This window comes from Mastomys coucha, unplaced genomic scaffold (genome assembly GCF_008632895.1).
Source record: "Mastomys coucha isolate ucsf_1 unplaced genomic scaffold, UCSF_Mcou_1 pScaffold5, whole genome shotgun sequence".
Classification (NCBI taxonomy): Eukaryota; Metazoa; Chordata; class Mammalia; order Rodentia; family Muridae; genus Mastomys; species Mastomys coucha.
In genome coordinates, this window is record NW_022196911.1 from 87,545,735 (window position 1) to 87,562,660 (window position 16,926).

The 16,926-nt window shown below is 37.5% G+C and overlaps 1 non-coding gene across 1 annotated transcript; it reads left to right on the forward strand.

Moving 5' to 3' along the window:
- The first annotated feature begins 16,517 nt into the window (after positions 1 to 16,517).
- Positions 16,518 to 16,621, forward strand: LOC116079348. The gene has a single exon (XR_004113918.1). It is a non-coding gene; the product is annotated as a U6 spliceosomal RNA (small nuclear RNA).
- The last annotated feature ends 305 nt before the right edge of the window (positions 16,622 to 16,926 follow it).

A 16,926-nucleotide genomic window follows, 5' to 3' on the forward strand; every position in this document is an offset into this window, starting at 1 on the left:
TTGGAAAGGAAAGGGTTTAGTTCTGCTTACACTTAATCATAGAAATAAATCAGGACAGGAACAGAAAAGAGGGGAGAAATCTGGAGGCAGGATCTGTTGCAGAGAGCGTGGAGGGACGCTTTTTACTGGCTTGCTCCCATAACTTGTTCAGCCTGATTTCATACAGAGCCTGGCACTGCTAGCCTAGGGTAGCCCACAATAGTCTGAACCTTCCCCCATCAGTCGCCAATTAAGAAAATACTTTTCAGGCATGCCTACAACCTGATCTATGGAAGCATTTTCTCAAGTAAGCTTTCCTCCTCTCAGATGCATCAAGTCGACATAAAATGATCCAGTACACCACCTTATACAATATCCAATAAAGAGGTGCATGATGGATTCTGTGATAATGGTTCAGTATAGTGATCAGTCTATGGCTAGGTGAAGACTATCTAGTCTTCTGCCACAGAAACCTCCATACCATTGCCTTTGCTTTTCTTTCATACACAACAAACTTTTACATCAGAACACGTAGACAACAGCTGGCCCTTTGGTCACTGGACCTCTGTTTTCCCCAATATGCCCATGCTATTACTGAAAGAACTTTCCTGTCTCACAGGTACTCATATCCTCACTAGCTCTTCAATGCAGCCAAGTCTACTGGGCCCTTCATGGAGCTGATGTTCTTGCCCTAAGTATGATAATACTATGTCAAGATGTCATTTTTGGTTTATGTCTATTGGAGTTATAGATCATAGAGAGAGCCAATAGGATTGTATGCCTTAATCCCTTTTAGCCTGCATTGTGTTTTCCCCTTAAACGACATGAAATCATGTCCCAATTACGGCAAGGAACAGTTCTGTTTACATTTCACTCTGAGAATTGCCTCACCTCTCAGCAGAAATACTGATTTTTTCTGCTGCCACCAAAGCTTGAATTTTGCATGCCTAACGATTTGGCAGATGGCATTTTTTCTTTGTCACAGGTAGAAGATAGCTCAACTGTGGACTCAAACCTCCAGCACCAGCCAGTCATTCCCATATAAAACAGAGACAGAGCTGGAGAATGCAGAAAAATCTCCATACTACAACATCCGTTAGCCCAACAGTGGGATACATTCTTTGCTGCTCATTGCTTCCTAGTCTTTTTGCCAGAGTGACAGATCTCTGATAAGAGCTTTAATCCACTGACCTTCTTCTTTGATGCTATCCATCATGCTCCCCAGACTTAGGTGGCAATTCCATTGCACAGGCATGGTGAACAGACTCTGCTAATGGCTTTTGGCACTGTGCTGTAGCCACCAGAGAGTATCTGAATATGACAAAGCATCTGAGCTGTGTGAGTTAAAAAGGAAAAATCTACCCATGTGAATAAACCTATGTTTTTCTCTCTTCAACTGCAAACAGTTTGCTAATTTCCTAAGCACAAAGTAAGTTTAATTAAAGCCAGTGGAGCAGGGGACTGCCACAGTTGAGTACATTTTTATGTCACTCACAGCCAGGGATCAGGCAAAATATGAAATGTGATAACATTAGCTTTGTTTGGTAAACAGCCACACTCTCTCCAGGCACATCCCTCCAGCCCTCTCCCCCCACTTCCAGTCTCTTTAAAGTACTTACTGAGCAGTACTTCAGCCCTTTCTCTTCTTTGTAGTCTCCAGTCTTTCTGATGTATTAACAACCACATTCTGCTTCCAGGAAGTATAAGGTAAGACAGAATTCAACAGGGAGAGTGCTTCTTTGCTAGCCTCTGGCACAACTCTGAGCTATGTCTATTCTGGCAGTCCCTTCTCACTGGTTCAGTGAAGTGCCTTGGGGATCCAGTATGGGATTCCCATACCTGCTTTGATGCCTGAGCACACTGTACTTGCTTGTTTTCAAAGGCAGGATGTAGTCTTGTCCATTTGGGAAGAAAATAATATTTGGTTAGAAGTAATAAAGTGAAGATTGGAGAGACAGTTCAATTGATAGAATACTTTTCATGCAAGTAGGACAACTCAAGTTCAGTTCCCGGTACTTTCTTAAAAAGCTGTGGTGAAAACAAAAAGCTGTGGGTGGTGGAGCATACTTATGATCTCCTTACTGGAGAAGTGAAGGCAGGAGGACCCATGAGGCTTTCTCATGAGCTAGATGAAGCTAATTAGAAACTCCAAGCTGGGGAGAGACCCTGGCTCAGAGGAAGTAGACGGTGTTTTTGAGCATGACACCTGACATTATTCTCAAGCCTCTACATGTATCATTGTACATCCATGCTCCTATTCATGCATATGTAACCATTCTCACATATGCACCCATACATACATGCAGCCATTCATACACATGTGCATTTGTATGTATATCACTGCATATGTATATATAATATATTATAATCTATAATATACATAATTAAACTGATAAGGTGATTTTATCTTATAATTTCACAGACTTAACTCCAAAGCATAATGGAAAATTCCATTTACCATTTTATTTTATACTATCTACTTTTTACCATTTAACGCATTTGCCATTTATTAGCACTTTGTATTTCCATGCGAAATTGAACTTTTCATTAGTAACATAATTCTAATTGGATTTGAAGATGAGTCGTTTTTACATTTCTAGGCCATATTTAGAAGCCAATTAATTCAGACAGTAATGAATTAAAATTTCAACAGATATTTACTAAATGCTGACTATATGCTAGGTCCTATTATAGACGTCTTGATAGTACTTTCTAAGATCCTTATAGTTTTCTAATTGGGAGAGCTAGGCAATAAACAAGACATGTTATTCAAGCATCTAAAGGAGGTATGTTGTGGGCTCAACAGATGTGCTTTTAAATATGTTTCACAGACAAATATGTGCTGACAAGATAGAATATTTATGAAGATTTAATAAGGTGAGGAATTAATCCATTGAGGTCTAACTGCCTACGCAAGAGGAAACAGCCGTGTCTAAAAACTGAGGCAGCAAGGCTTTAGTCACAAAGCCTAGTTAGACTGTGTATAATGCAGGCTATCGACTGAATGATGTGCCCCTCACCCAATTTATATTCCAATGTCTTAAATACTAACGCCCAAGAAAGTCATTATATTCAAATATATGAGCAGAGCAATTGAGTCAAAGTCTTTTGAGTGAGCTTACACCCTATATGATGGCTGTTCTTTCATAAAGAGGAAATTGGACATAGTTGGAGATAGGAGGGACACTGTTAATGCAGAAGATGGCCATATACAAGCTAGAGATAGGAGTCTCAGAACCTAGAAACTTGGAGAGGTCTTGACACCACAAGGTTAAACAATTGTATGGAAATAGATCTCCCTTTTGTTCATCTGATAGATGGTTTTTCATGTCCCCCACAGGAAACAAATACAGTAAAATGAATAAAGGAAGAACAAGACCTGAAAGCTAGCAAAGCTCAGGACCAAGAATGTCCATTCAGTCATGGTCTGGCAAATATTTTTATTTTAGGTTGAGTAACACAAAGTCACTGGAGACTTACACATGTGTACCATTTGGCTTCCAATGATTTCCCTTTGGTTTCAAATGGGTATAGAAACTGTATAGAAAAAGTGGAAAGAATGGAGGGGGTGTTTCAGAATATAAATCAAGCAGCTTGAGATATGATGGTGTCTTATATCAGGCAGTAGTCACTCAGGGAAGTGATAAGAAGCAGTCATATTTTATATATATGTTGAAGGCAGAGCTGATTTGATTTTCTGACAGACTACGTGAGAAGATTAAGAAAAGTGAATATTTCTGTCATCCAACAAGGGCACTGACACACACATTACTAGTGACACATAGTAGAGTTCTATCACACAGCTTATGGGATATTATGTGGCAAGAAGAAAATTATTAAGATAGCTGTCATCCCCCGAACTCTAATTGTTAAATCGTACAAGGCAAACAAGCACGCCATATGTGTACAAGGCTCTAACAGAAGAAATATAGCTCAAATCCACACACATACACATGCATACACTATACATGTACATACACACACACATGAAAGAGCAGGACTTGCATGGTTATTCTGTGTATTTGATCAAGATTAATGGTAGGATATGTATTCCTAGGATGACAAATTGAATATTGAAAACATAGGAACCAAATTTGTATTCTAGGAATCACAACACCAGCCAAAAGACTTCTCTTGAATTCAAGCAAACTCACCTAGCTGTCTGCTGAACTAACAAGAGTTGAAAGCAACTGATCCTTCAGAGCCATTTCTTATGAAAGTTAAACCTGAACCAATGGATCAGGTTGTGTATCATTGCCAAGAAATGCAACATTTTTGTTGTTTTATTTTGCCAATGTTCATTAATAGAAGCAGTTTATAAAAGATACATCATGAGTCATCTAAATGGGGAGAGAATGTAGAAAGTTGAACATGAGATTGTGGGTATGTGGGCAAGGTTAATACTAGTTAAGTTTATGACATTGCCCAAGTAAAAGTGACTTAAAATGGTATTCTCAAAGTTGTACATATGTTACAGAATAGTTTTTAAATAATTTTCAGAATATGTGCAGATTAAGGATACAAAATCATGTAGCACTGATGAAGAAACAATATCTTCAGAAAGAACATACAATGATTAGTTTTTCTTATATGTCCTTGTGAGCAACTTTTAGCAAATTTCTGATCAACAACTTTGAGGAGATAAAAAGCCAAGTTCATGCTTTTAAATAAGACTGTTTAAGTCATTTATGGAAGCAGACATAATATTATGTTCAAGAGCAAAAATACTGCAGTAACAAATATAGTTAAAATCCGATCTTTCTTTACTGTTACTGTGAAATTGAGAAAGTTATTCCTTCTCTCACTTCTCTTGTTTATGCAATGAAAATTAAAACTGTTTCACATAAGATAGTTTATTAAAAACATTTACAAGCAAGATTAAGAGTGGAATATTCTCATAAACATAGTGATTAAATATTGATATGTTCTTTATATGATTTATTTTAATTATCTGTCTGTATATATGCAAAAGTTTGTCCTAAGGAAGGCAGAGGCCAGAAAAGGTTGTTGAATCCCCTAGAGCTGGAGTTATAGGTGAATGTGAACCAGAACCTGATATGAGTGCTGGTAACTGAAATGAGGTCCAAAGAGCAGCAAATGCTCTTAGCAACTGAACCATCTTTCCAGCCCCTTCATGCCAATTCTTAGGCACACTGAAAGTTTTAGGTCAGAATATGTACTAGGATGAATAAAACATAATATTAAAACAATCTGAAGAAAATAAAAGTCATATAAGTTATTTCAGATGGGCTACACAGATTGAAATAGATGTATAGCTCTCAACTATTTGAATCATCATAATACATCCTCTAGGGGTAGCATTCCTAAGGTAGAGAATTACACCACCTAACTCAGGCTTAACCAAGTTAGATTTCCTTCTTTGAAAGTAATAGTCTAAAATGACAATATGAGATGTTGGGCAGAATTACTATTAAGCACTCCAAGAAAAGATGCTTTTTGAGCTGCTCAGATCAGTTACTCAAAGCCAACCTCATTCTTCCTCTTTCACAAGCTACTCTAACTTCACCTTGATTGTGTGAATTATCTCATTAACCTTCTAACAAATAAGATTTTACTTAAAACTACAGAAGCCATTTCTGATGTTGATAACCAAAGACCCTTAATGGATACACAAGTTTCCCATTAGAGTGTGTACATTCTCGTGTCTGCCACAATTCATTCTTGACAGCAATCTTAAATCCAATTTTAACTCTGACTCAATCTAAAGTATTTAAAAGGAGTTTGCTCACTTAAAGGTACTCAGAAAGCCTAATTACTTAACTCATCAGTTCTTGCAGTTGTTTTAAAAGTGAGACCCTCTCAGCACTTTATTAAAACTACTAGCATGAATTGAGTCTGCATTTCACCAATTCCTCCATATGCATATTACACTATGTATATTTACATATATGTACACATATATGTATACATTATATGTATATTTCTGAAAAGTGGTATTTAATAATTTTACTGTTCATTTTTAAAACACATTAAATATCCATCTGAGCTGTCATATTTACAAGAATAAGACATACTTTCCAAATAGGTCACAGTTCTATGATTACTTTAACCAACTGCTATATACCTAAAATATATGGCGTGACATGGGAATATTGGCTTTACAAATGTTTGTTCTCTTATTTGTTGTCTACATACTGTAATTGTTTCAGAATGGTGAAAACTTCGCTTTTGGAAATAAATAATCAAATGATCTTCCTTGATACTCTCTGTCACATTGATCAGCTCACCCTATAAATTCTTCTCCTTGGATATCAATATATCTTTTTCTATCTCTCTAATCACAAACATAATTTATAACTACTCATTGACATTTAGGGTGATAACAGTTTTCTAATTATGACAATTCTCATATTCAATAGTGCTCAATTTTCCATTATTAAGACAGGTGTGTGTGTGTGTGTGTGTGTGTGTGTGTGTGAGAGAGAGAGAGAGAGAGAGAGAGAGAGCGAGAGAGAGAGAGAGAGAGAGAGAGAGAGAGAGTTTGTGTGTATGAGAGAGAGAGAGAGACAGAGAGACAGAGACAGAGTGAGAATGTGCAATGTGTGTGTGTGTGTGTGTGCTCCCACAGAGGCCCAGAAAAGGACATCACACAATGAGATAACTTTAAAAGGAAACTAGTTACAAAATCAGGATTAAGGAATGATACTAGAATGTTAAACTTGCTACTTTACTTCAAAAAATTGTTATTGGAAAATATGAAATCGCTAAATGCAACACAAGTACTTGATGCTTTGTGTCTTTTTTCAAGGTCAAATTTACAAATCTCCCAAAATTGTTCATAATCTCTCCCAAAGAAGCTACAATTCCATAATCTCAGTGCAATTAATACATCATCCTTTCATAACAATGAGCAAAAGATAGGGCTGGAGTAGTGACTCAATGATTAATAGCACTTGCTGGTCTTTGAGAGGACCTGGGTTCTAGTCCTAGCACCTACATCAAGAGGCTTACATCTGCCTGTAAGTCCAGCTGCAGAGGATTTGACATAGTCTTCTGGCTTCTGTGGGCATTTTTGTGTTTGTGGTACCCTCAAACTTACAAATGTGGACACATATATGCAAGGATGTAAAAAAAAAAATAAAAAACATCTATTTAAAAATACCAAGCAAAGGAAAATAAAACTGGACACAATCAAAAATAAATAACTTTAAATATGACCACTGTGCATTTGTATTTAATGTTAACTTGTCTCAATTTGTGAATGCTCTAAAATTTATGGTGTATGACATTCAGATTGAGTTCACATTGATGTGTTTAGAGTACCATTAGTATTGCTTAATATAAGTGCTGGACTCTTGGAAAAGTGTTCTGCATAAATAAGCCCATTTAACCTATGCCAAACAAATACTGAATAAAATCATCTATTATTATAAAGATATAAATTAAAAAATGGAGAGTGTGGCAGAGATAAGATCTGGGGGACCTGCAAAAAAGTCAGAAGCCAAATAAAACAAAACAAACAAAAAGCCAATAACACCTAAACAGAAATCTCTGAAAGGTTGAGGCCTTTGAAAGCACAGCAGACAGCATCAAGAAGTCCCTTCGTATCAGAATTGTTCTGTTACCAATGTGTCCTCAAAGTTCACTGGTTGAAGGCCTGAATTGCTTAGACCGTTCATTTCACCATAAGGAAATATGCCTTGAATACTCCAGTAGACATAAATAGGAAATGTTGTGTGAGAAGTCCAACAGCATCTCACTTCCTTAGATGGTATATTTATCAGATGTGTAATAGATGTTCTAGTGAAAAGGAATTTTAATCCAACAACATGACTTCGCTGGCACCAGAGTACTTCCAAAGACCTATCTAGTTGTGTATAATCTGGATGGAATTCAGACATGCCTTTAGTAAACACATTTAGCCCCCAACGATGACATCTCATTGAAGGGCAGACAAAGTAACAAATCGGAGAATGATTTTACAGAATGAGTCAGAGCTAGGACACACCCAACTCTCAGGAGAAGAGACAAGAAAGAGAAGAGACAAGAAAGAGAGGAGAGGAGAGGAGAGGAGAGGATAGGAGAGAAGAGGAGAGGGGAGGAGAGGAGTAGAGAGAGAGGCTGGGGCAGGGGAGATGGAGGAGGGAGGGACTGAGGGAGCAAGAGAAAAAGAGAGAGAGAAAGAGATTTTACAAGCACAGTTTTATAGATACAGGTTGAAGGTGAAGACAAAAAAGATAGAAGATTTGAACAGACTGCCATAGTTTGGGGCCTAGCAGAGCAATTCGGAATCCAAGAGAAGCTAGTTTGAGTCAGTCAGCTTGATCGCTGAGAATATATGGAGGCTAGACATTTATAGATCTAAGTAGAGAGATAGTTTAGAACAGAGAAGGAAATGCTCTGGGCTCAACCCAAGCTGTGTACCTGCACAGCTTGGGTAAGGCTCTCATATCATCATTTCACCTGAGAAAGTAAAGGTAAAAAGAAAGTTGACATTTACATTCCACTATCTTGGCCTATCATCCCAAGGCTCTTATCCTTACTTTCATGATCTTGCTGCTGAATAGCATAAGATTTTTCTTCTCTCTACCTGTCTTACAGTAACTTAACCTATAAGCAAAAAGAGTAAGTAACAAAATTCAGGGTAATATTCACTTAGAGGGCTTTAGGATGGAGGCAGGTGCTACTGATATACACTAATCAGAAGCTGGGTGGTAAATTTGCTGTGTTTTGTTGTATAAACTACATAGTTATATGCTAATTTTACCTATGTATTCTGTAAGTTTTAAGCAAGAAATTGATAAAAATATCAAACTATATGTAAATATGAAATCTCTATAATATATTATTACTCATAAAAAGAGAGTATGTTTCCTACTCCCAAATTCCTACCTAGATCTCTATTGCTTTTTAAAAATTAATTAATTAAATTAATTTACACTCCATATTTTATTCCCTCTCCCCCCTGCCTGTCCACCCTCCTACTAGTCCACATCCCTTCCCTCTCCCCAATGCCCTGTCTCCATTAGGAAGTCCCTATACCCCACCCCCCAAGCCTCCATCCCACCTGACCTCTAAACTCTCTGGGGCCTCAAGTCTCTTGAGGATTAGGTACATCATCTCTGATTGAACACAGACACAGCAGTCCTCTGCTGTATATATGTTGAGGGCCTCACATCAGCTGGTGTATGCTGCCTGGTTGGTGGTCCAGTGTTTGAGAGATTTTGAGGGTTCAGATTAATTGAGACTTCTGGTCCTTCTTCAGGGCTGCCCTTCTCCTCAGCTTCTATCAGCCTTCCCTAATTCAACAACAGGGGTCAGATGATTCTGTCCATTGGTTGGGTGTAAATATCTGCATCTGACTGTTTCAGCTGCTTGTTGGGTCTTCTGGAGGGCAGTCAAGCTAGGTCCTTTTTGTGAGTGCTCCATAGCCTCAATAATAGTGTTGTGCCTTGGGACTTTCCCTTGAGTGGAATTCCACTTTGAGCCTGTCACTGGACCTTCTTTTCCTCAGGCTCCTCTCCATTTCTATCCCTGCAGTTCTTTCAGATAGGAATAATTATGGGTCAGAGTTTTGACTGTGAGATGGCAACGCATCCCTTCATGCCCTGTCTTCCTGGAAGTGGTGTCTATAAGTTCCCTCTCCCTATTGTCAGGCATTTCATCTAAAGTCCCTCTCCTTGAGTCCTGAGAAACACTCACCTTGCAGGTGTCTGGTACATTCTGGAGGGTCCCCGCAACCTCCTACCTCCTGTGGTTTTTCATCTATCCTAACTACAAGCTTAACCTCTATCCTTTCTGGTCTCTCAGCTGCCTTCTAAAAACTACATGACTACCATGATTCCAGACTGATGCCATTTATATATACTGAGAAGCATTAGAAAAACAATCCCGTTCAAAATAGAAATAACAAACAAATAAAAAATACAGATTAAACCTAACTAAGGAAGCAAAAAGTGAAATTATGAACCTGTCAGGTAATTAAAATATTATCTTGGATTTAAAAATTCAGGCACAAAAACAATCAATCAAACAAAAATCAAACAACAGCAACACATGCCACCTTTTCTTGTTCTAACAGAATTTCTAGGTTTGTCAGCTTGGAGAACCAGTAGGAGGAAGGAAACTCAAAGGAAGTAATTGGGAGAAGGATGTTGTAAAGCATAGAAATATATAGATAATATGAAAATAAAGAAGAATTTTATTAGGAATGGAGATGTTCACATAAGGATGGAGTGAAGGAATAGGAGAGGTGAGGGGGGTGACAGGGATGACTAACAAAAATGGAAGGGGTATGAAATAATCAAATAGAAACTTGCTATCCTCTAAGTAAATTAAAAAATAATTTTATAAAATCCACAGTTAGAAGAATATGCTACATTGCTGGAAAAAAAAACTATTCCCAGTAGCAGTATCTTATGAAACAAAAACTTCAAGGAGGCATCAAACTCCTCCTCATGAGATGTCAGAGAAGCTTCAGAAGCCTACCAGACAGGATAGACTTCTGCTATTCCTCTTGTTCACCCATCATAACTAACTGCTTAGACCTGATTGCTAAGGAGACCACACCTTGAAAGCATTGTAATGAGATATCAAACTGGACCTGGCTGGAAATTCTCTTTCCACCAGCTATCTTCAATAGTTCCCATAGGAGCTATGCAGTTTGCTGATGAAGAAAATATATCAATAGTCTTATTCAGTTACAAATCCTAACATCTATGAGACCACAAACATGATGTATGTACCTGAACAATAGTGTCACTGCTATTATACGGATAACCAACTGTTCTCTGCTTGGATTTGAGACCTGCTCCACAGCAGGGATTTCATGCCTGGTACTGTATATCTGGTCAAAAATTCATAGAGGATGAGATCATAGGCTCCAGGGATAAACTAAAAACTGTTGTTTAGCTAAACTGACATAGCATCAAGCAGTATTTATCTGCTGAATATTTATCTTACCAAAGGTAAGTAGAACATTCAGCCTTATTCATAAATACCTCTCTTTTCAGTGAACAGTGGTAAATACAGAGATTAATCAAAACACAGGAGCTGATAGTAAGTGACAAATGAGTACTCAGTCCCAAACAAGTAATTTATGCTATTTTCTCTAAGACTCAGAAGACATTGCAAAAGAGGGAAAGAAAAGAAACTGCAAGCCATAAAATAGAGGGAATGTCTGCAAAATGCTACATTTTGGCAAGTCTAGCAATTATAACCACACATCCACAGTAGTTTTTCATATTTGCAGTGGGTCTGCACAGGAGTGAATCTGTGGACAGTCAGGCATGGATAAAGGAGGAGCTCAGGGAGAGCTATTCTTCAGTGCTGAATTAGTTTATACAAGTAGGTTCTTACAGGGAGATTGTTGCCTTCAGTTATATATCCATTATTGACCCCATTAGGTCCACACATATAGCTCAAACACAACACAGATGGCTCTAGTAGAACTAAATGGTTCATAAATCAACCTCAAAGTCATGATTCTTGAAAAGGGATTGGGATGGTGGCATGACAGGGATGGGAAGAAGATAAGAGAGTGAGCAGAGAAGTAATCAGAATACATTATATACTTGCATAAAATTATCAAATAAGTAAATCAATAAAATGAGAAACAAACAAAAGCTAGATAGTACGTATATCTTTGGATTTGACCAGATATTTCTGGAAAAGTACTTGTGAGAATAACATCATGGCTTACCTTAAAGATAACTAGAAAAAAGAAGAGATAAATATTTCACATTAAATTATTCAGTACTTTGTATGTTCTGAATAAAGGCATTTTCAAAAGATCTGCATAAGACCTAGGTTTGTATTATACACCTATATTTTCAACAATAAGATCATACATTAAGTTACATACACCCAAAGGTATTTTTACAGAATATCTTTCTTTTAATATGAACTGAAGACATGACCCATGCACTCTTTAAGGTCCTGTATAGCAACCTCTGTCTTGTCAGCTCTCTACAAAATGGCTGCTTGATTAACATGTGGTGTTCCTTCCTCTACATATAGTCATTTATTAGAGCTGCTAGAAAATGTACTGTGTGGGTGGGGGTGTTGGATCTTTCCCTTTATCATGAAGCATCTTTGCATGACTGTTTTTTTTTTCAGTTGACTTCATCTTTGTAATGTGTCTGAAACAGGTTTCATTTCTCACATGACATCTATAGAATTTGTTCATATTTGACAAACATTATTATTACTTTCTGTGTTTTTCACTTTGTCCAGTATCAAAGAGGTAACCCAGAAAAAATAAATTTGAATTGCACAGACAATGAGTCTCATAAAATTACATGAACTATCAATTTCTTTGAATGCTTGTAAAGATTCTCCATTCCTGTTTAATAATCAACATACCATCTTAATCAGCAGCTGTGCATGCAAATCATTCTGCTTTAAGATAACTGAGGTTCCAAATCAAGTTCATGCTGTGAAATAATGAGACTTTCTAAAACTGTCTTTATATAATGGGACTTCACTAACTAAAGATACATTGAACTAATCAAAATAGAAAGAGACTCTAAGCAATATCCTAACCACTTAAATTGGCTAAATTGTTTAGGATTTCTGTTGAGAGTATGAAACTGCTTTTATTAATGGTTTTTCCATTTACTATTGGACTTTGACAAGTTTGTTAAAGTCTGGAAGTACAGAGATTTAACATGTGATATGCTTAATCTTCCTGAGATACTAGAATTATAGGGGTAGATGGTTGGTTACTGTTATAAATAAAGCATATTTAGAATTATAGTTGGTTACTGTTATAAATAAAGCATATTTTGCTTTGGTTCATCCAATCTTATTATGTAACAGTTATTCTCCTCATGAGAAGGAAGCTTCTGGTACCTGGATCTGGGGTATCCTGTTCATGTTCCATAGAGGAGATAGTCATGAAAATTTATAGCTTAATTTTTGTCCAGTTTTGATTTTTGATATCAAGGTAATATTATCTTCAAATAAGTCATTTTCCAAGTCATGTAAATTATGGTGTGTGTGTGTGTGTGTGTGTGTGTGTGTGTGTGTGTGTGTGTGTGTGTGAATCAGAGGACAAATTGAGAGAGTCTATACACTCCTTTTACCCTGTAGATCTCTGGCATATGAACTCAGGTCATTAAGTTTGGTGACATGTATATTCATTCTTCCACTGCTCCAAGATCCTTTTAAAAAATCATATTTATCAAACTCATATCAGGAAGTTAACTCTGAAGGTTCTTTGTAGCATATTTTGATTGGATGACCTTTGTATTGATGAGAATGCGATATTAAAGTCACCTATTAGTCACCTACAATTGCTGTTAGTGCTCTTGTTTTTATCTAATTTATAGTACTTATTTTATAAAACTGAGCCCAAAAATTAGAATTAATGTGTGTGTGTGTGTGTGTGTGTGTGTGTGTGTGTGTGTGTGTGTATAAGAATCAGAGACAGAGAGAGGCAGAGAGAGAGAGAGAGTTCTGAAGATAGGAGAATAGGAGATGGGAAAGGATCTGGGAGGACTTGTGAAAAGGGAAGTGAATAGGATCAAAATATGACAAATAACATTTTCAAAGGACTAATAATAAATATTATTTAAAAGGATAAAGTAATGTGTAGAATAAATTTTGAAATTAAAATAAAAACAGTACTTAGAACAACCTTTTTTTTTTTTAATCACAGAACAAAGACAAAGAACCAGAGAGTCCTTTTGAATGTCTAATATTAGAGCCGTGTGCTTGAGGAAGCAGAGGCTCATTGTTAATAGGTTCTATTCTAGTCCTTCCTCATTCTCTCTGTAAGGGTTTGTGCTGCATGTGGGCCGAGGGTAGAGGCTGAGGGCAGGATATATTGTCATTATCAAGGTTATATTCTCTTTATATGGTTCACTTTGTTTACTGGGAGCTGCTTGTGGCTCCTAGAAGCTTTGTGGCAAGTGGAATGTTCGAGTTGCTGCAGAACTCTCTAGTGTTTGGAACTAATATCCAAGTTCAGGCTGTCTCCCAATTGCATAGTGGGATGGGGGCATTCTTTATTATTATTGTTATTATTATTATTATTATTATTATTATTATTATTATTATTATTATTTACTTCAATATGTTCTATGCATTTAATAAATAGAATGTATATGTATCTTGGCATTCCACCTATGGATCTGAATACTTTAGGACTCATCTCTACAATAATCTCTTCCATACATATGAAGAAATCCGTATTACCTGGGTTTGGAGTTGTCAACCCTATAAAGAATTAGACCATACATACAAGCAGTGAGGCAACTGTGGACCAATCTGCTGGCCTTAGGCTCAGAACTCTAAACCTCTGCAGTATTCTGTAAGTGGTAGGTGCTTTTCTCATCAAGGTAAGACCTCCATCACTGTGGTCTCAGCTGAGACCCACCCCTGTGGGCTCAGAACCCTAAACCAGCTAAGGAAGCTGTGGACCAATCTGCTGGCCTTGAGTTCAGAGCTCTAAACCTCTGCTATATTCCATAAGTGGCAGGTGATCTCCTTATCAAGGTAAGACCACCACTATGGTGGTCTCTCCCGCTTGGGATCATAGCTGCTTAAGCTTCACAGTGGGTCTATATAAGTTACTTCCTTTCCCTGCGAATGCTGGCAGTGATCAAGATCCATCTTCCATCTAGACATGACAGCAGTATCCCTTCAGCTCTCTAGCTTATTTTCAGATCTACTGTGTTGTTTAGAATCAAAACACCTCCAGACCACCGCTTAAGCTATCACCTGGCTAGAAGCTGTAAAGTAAGCTCAGTTACATACTTAAGTTCTTTAGTTCCTCACAGAATTCACTGCCTTAGCAAATCCCCATAATTGTGCCTGACACTTACTTGAACTCTGGGCCTTGTCTGCACCTGGGACTGCCAGTCTGGTTGTCTAGATGTCTGTTTGTTTTCCTCTAGTTTCTATTTCATCATCATCTCAAGAAACAGGTTATTTTCTACTTTTCTCTTCTTCAACTTTCTGTTTCTCTATACTTTTCTACTATACCACCACCAGCATCACCATCAGAACCAGTACCACCACAATCATCATCATTCTCCCCCCCAACCCTGTTTCTTTTGCTTATATCTTACTCAGTAGAACTGGGTGACATAGTCACTTCTACCAGCAGACAAGATGAAATGAGGGGACTTGATAATTTTTGTTTGTGTAAATTGTCTTTTTCATAAAAAGTTAATTGATTTGAAGTCTGATCAGAAGGGAGAAAATGAGAGAAGGCATCAATAGAGTTGTCTACATCTCCCTTCAACACTTTAGTTTCTGTATACTAATAGAGAACAAAGGATGTTAAGCAGCTTTCAGAAGTGGTTGGAATACCACCAAAAAAGTGTACTATGTAGTACATAGTAAATACTCAGTTGGGTTGTGCATTAGTGTTAGGGTTGTTGGCATCTTAAAATCAGGGCAAATTCATTACTGAAATGTCGGGGGGAAAATATCTGAAACATCAAATATTTAGGATACTCTGTGATTATGTGGTGAGGTCTTTGTTGTATATCTGGGCTCTGGAAAGGAAAGTCTTCAGTCGTCTGAAATCTAGCTCTGCTGCCTGCTTTCTCATTCCAGCCAAACAGCAAGAGCTATCCAGGAAAATTCTTTAGGGTAAAAGAACCCATATTACCATACTTTATTTACATATTCAAAAATTTCAAAACCCAACATTTAGTATGATGACTTTTATATAGAACTAAAAGAGCCGTCTTTCCAAGTTTTTATTCTCTTCCACCAAAAAAGAATTTACCCATTTAGTTGTTAAGGTAGATTTGTTTAAATTTGGAAAGCCTTAGCAATAACAAGTACAATCATAACTATTTGGTTCTTCTATGTGCTGGCTGAACCTCGTTTGTTAGTTCCCCAGAGTTTGGGGTGTGTCTTCTGATCTTTCACTTTATTTTATTGATGATGCATGCAGAAAGTCAGGATTTTTGTAAACATAAACATGATGATTGTTATATATTCATCCTGGTCCCATAAGCCTCAAAAATCCACACCTGGTGCAGAGCTAACAATACACATGCATTTCTCTGTAAAGGTAGAAGGGAACCAGGGTGTTAAAAACCTTGCCAGTGCTTAAGAATGCCTTGAATACTTAATGCACTTTTCTCTACTTCAGTGACAGATAGAAGAAAAACAACAGGAAGCTGAATGGTTAGGGTTTGCTGAGCTGTCATTAGAGGTACTTTGACCTCTTGGCCACAAACTTTTGTGAACACACCTCTCATTCCTGACAGTGGCTCCAAAATCAACCTACTGTAACTGCTACCATGGCCTATACCATAAGCATTGCCTTCCAGGATCCTCGTCTTTATGTCCCGAAAATAAAACACTTTACTGTCACCAACATAAGTATAGAAGTTCTCTGTGCTTACGGGGGGTCTTAACAGCAAACCTCTTAATTAGTTTGGCTAAGAGTATTTCTATCTTCTTGATATCGTCAAAGAAGGAGATCTTAATTTTCTTGATCCTTTGTATTGCTTTCTGTTCTTCTATTGATTGATTTCAACCTGAGTTTATTTCTCCTCTTGGAGGTTTTTCTTTCTTTTAGTCCTAGAGCTTCTTAAAAATTGTTTTATTTAGTGCTAGCTTTGGCAGAACATATACTAAAATTCGAACAATACAGAGATTAGCATAACCCCTGCGCAAGGATGACACGCAAATTCATGGAGCATTTCATATTGTTAGAAAAAACTGTTTTATTTATTTACATTCCAAATATTGCTCCCCCCATTCGCAGTCCCTCTCCAAAAGTTCTTCACCTCTCCCCTTTGCCTCTCAAAGGGTGCTCCCCCACCCATTGACCCACCTCCACTTACCCACTCCCACTTTACTGCCCCTCACCTGTACTCCACTTCTCTGGGGCATCTAGTTTCTACAGGACTGGGCACAACCTCTCCCACTGAGGCCAGAAAAGGCAGTCTCCTGCTATACATGTGCCACAGTCCACAGACCAGCTCATGCATGCTCTCTGGTTGGTGGCTTAATTCT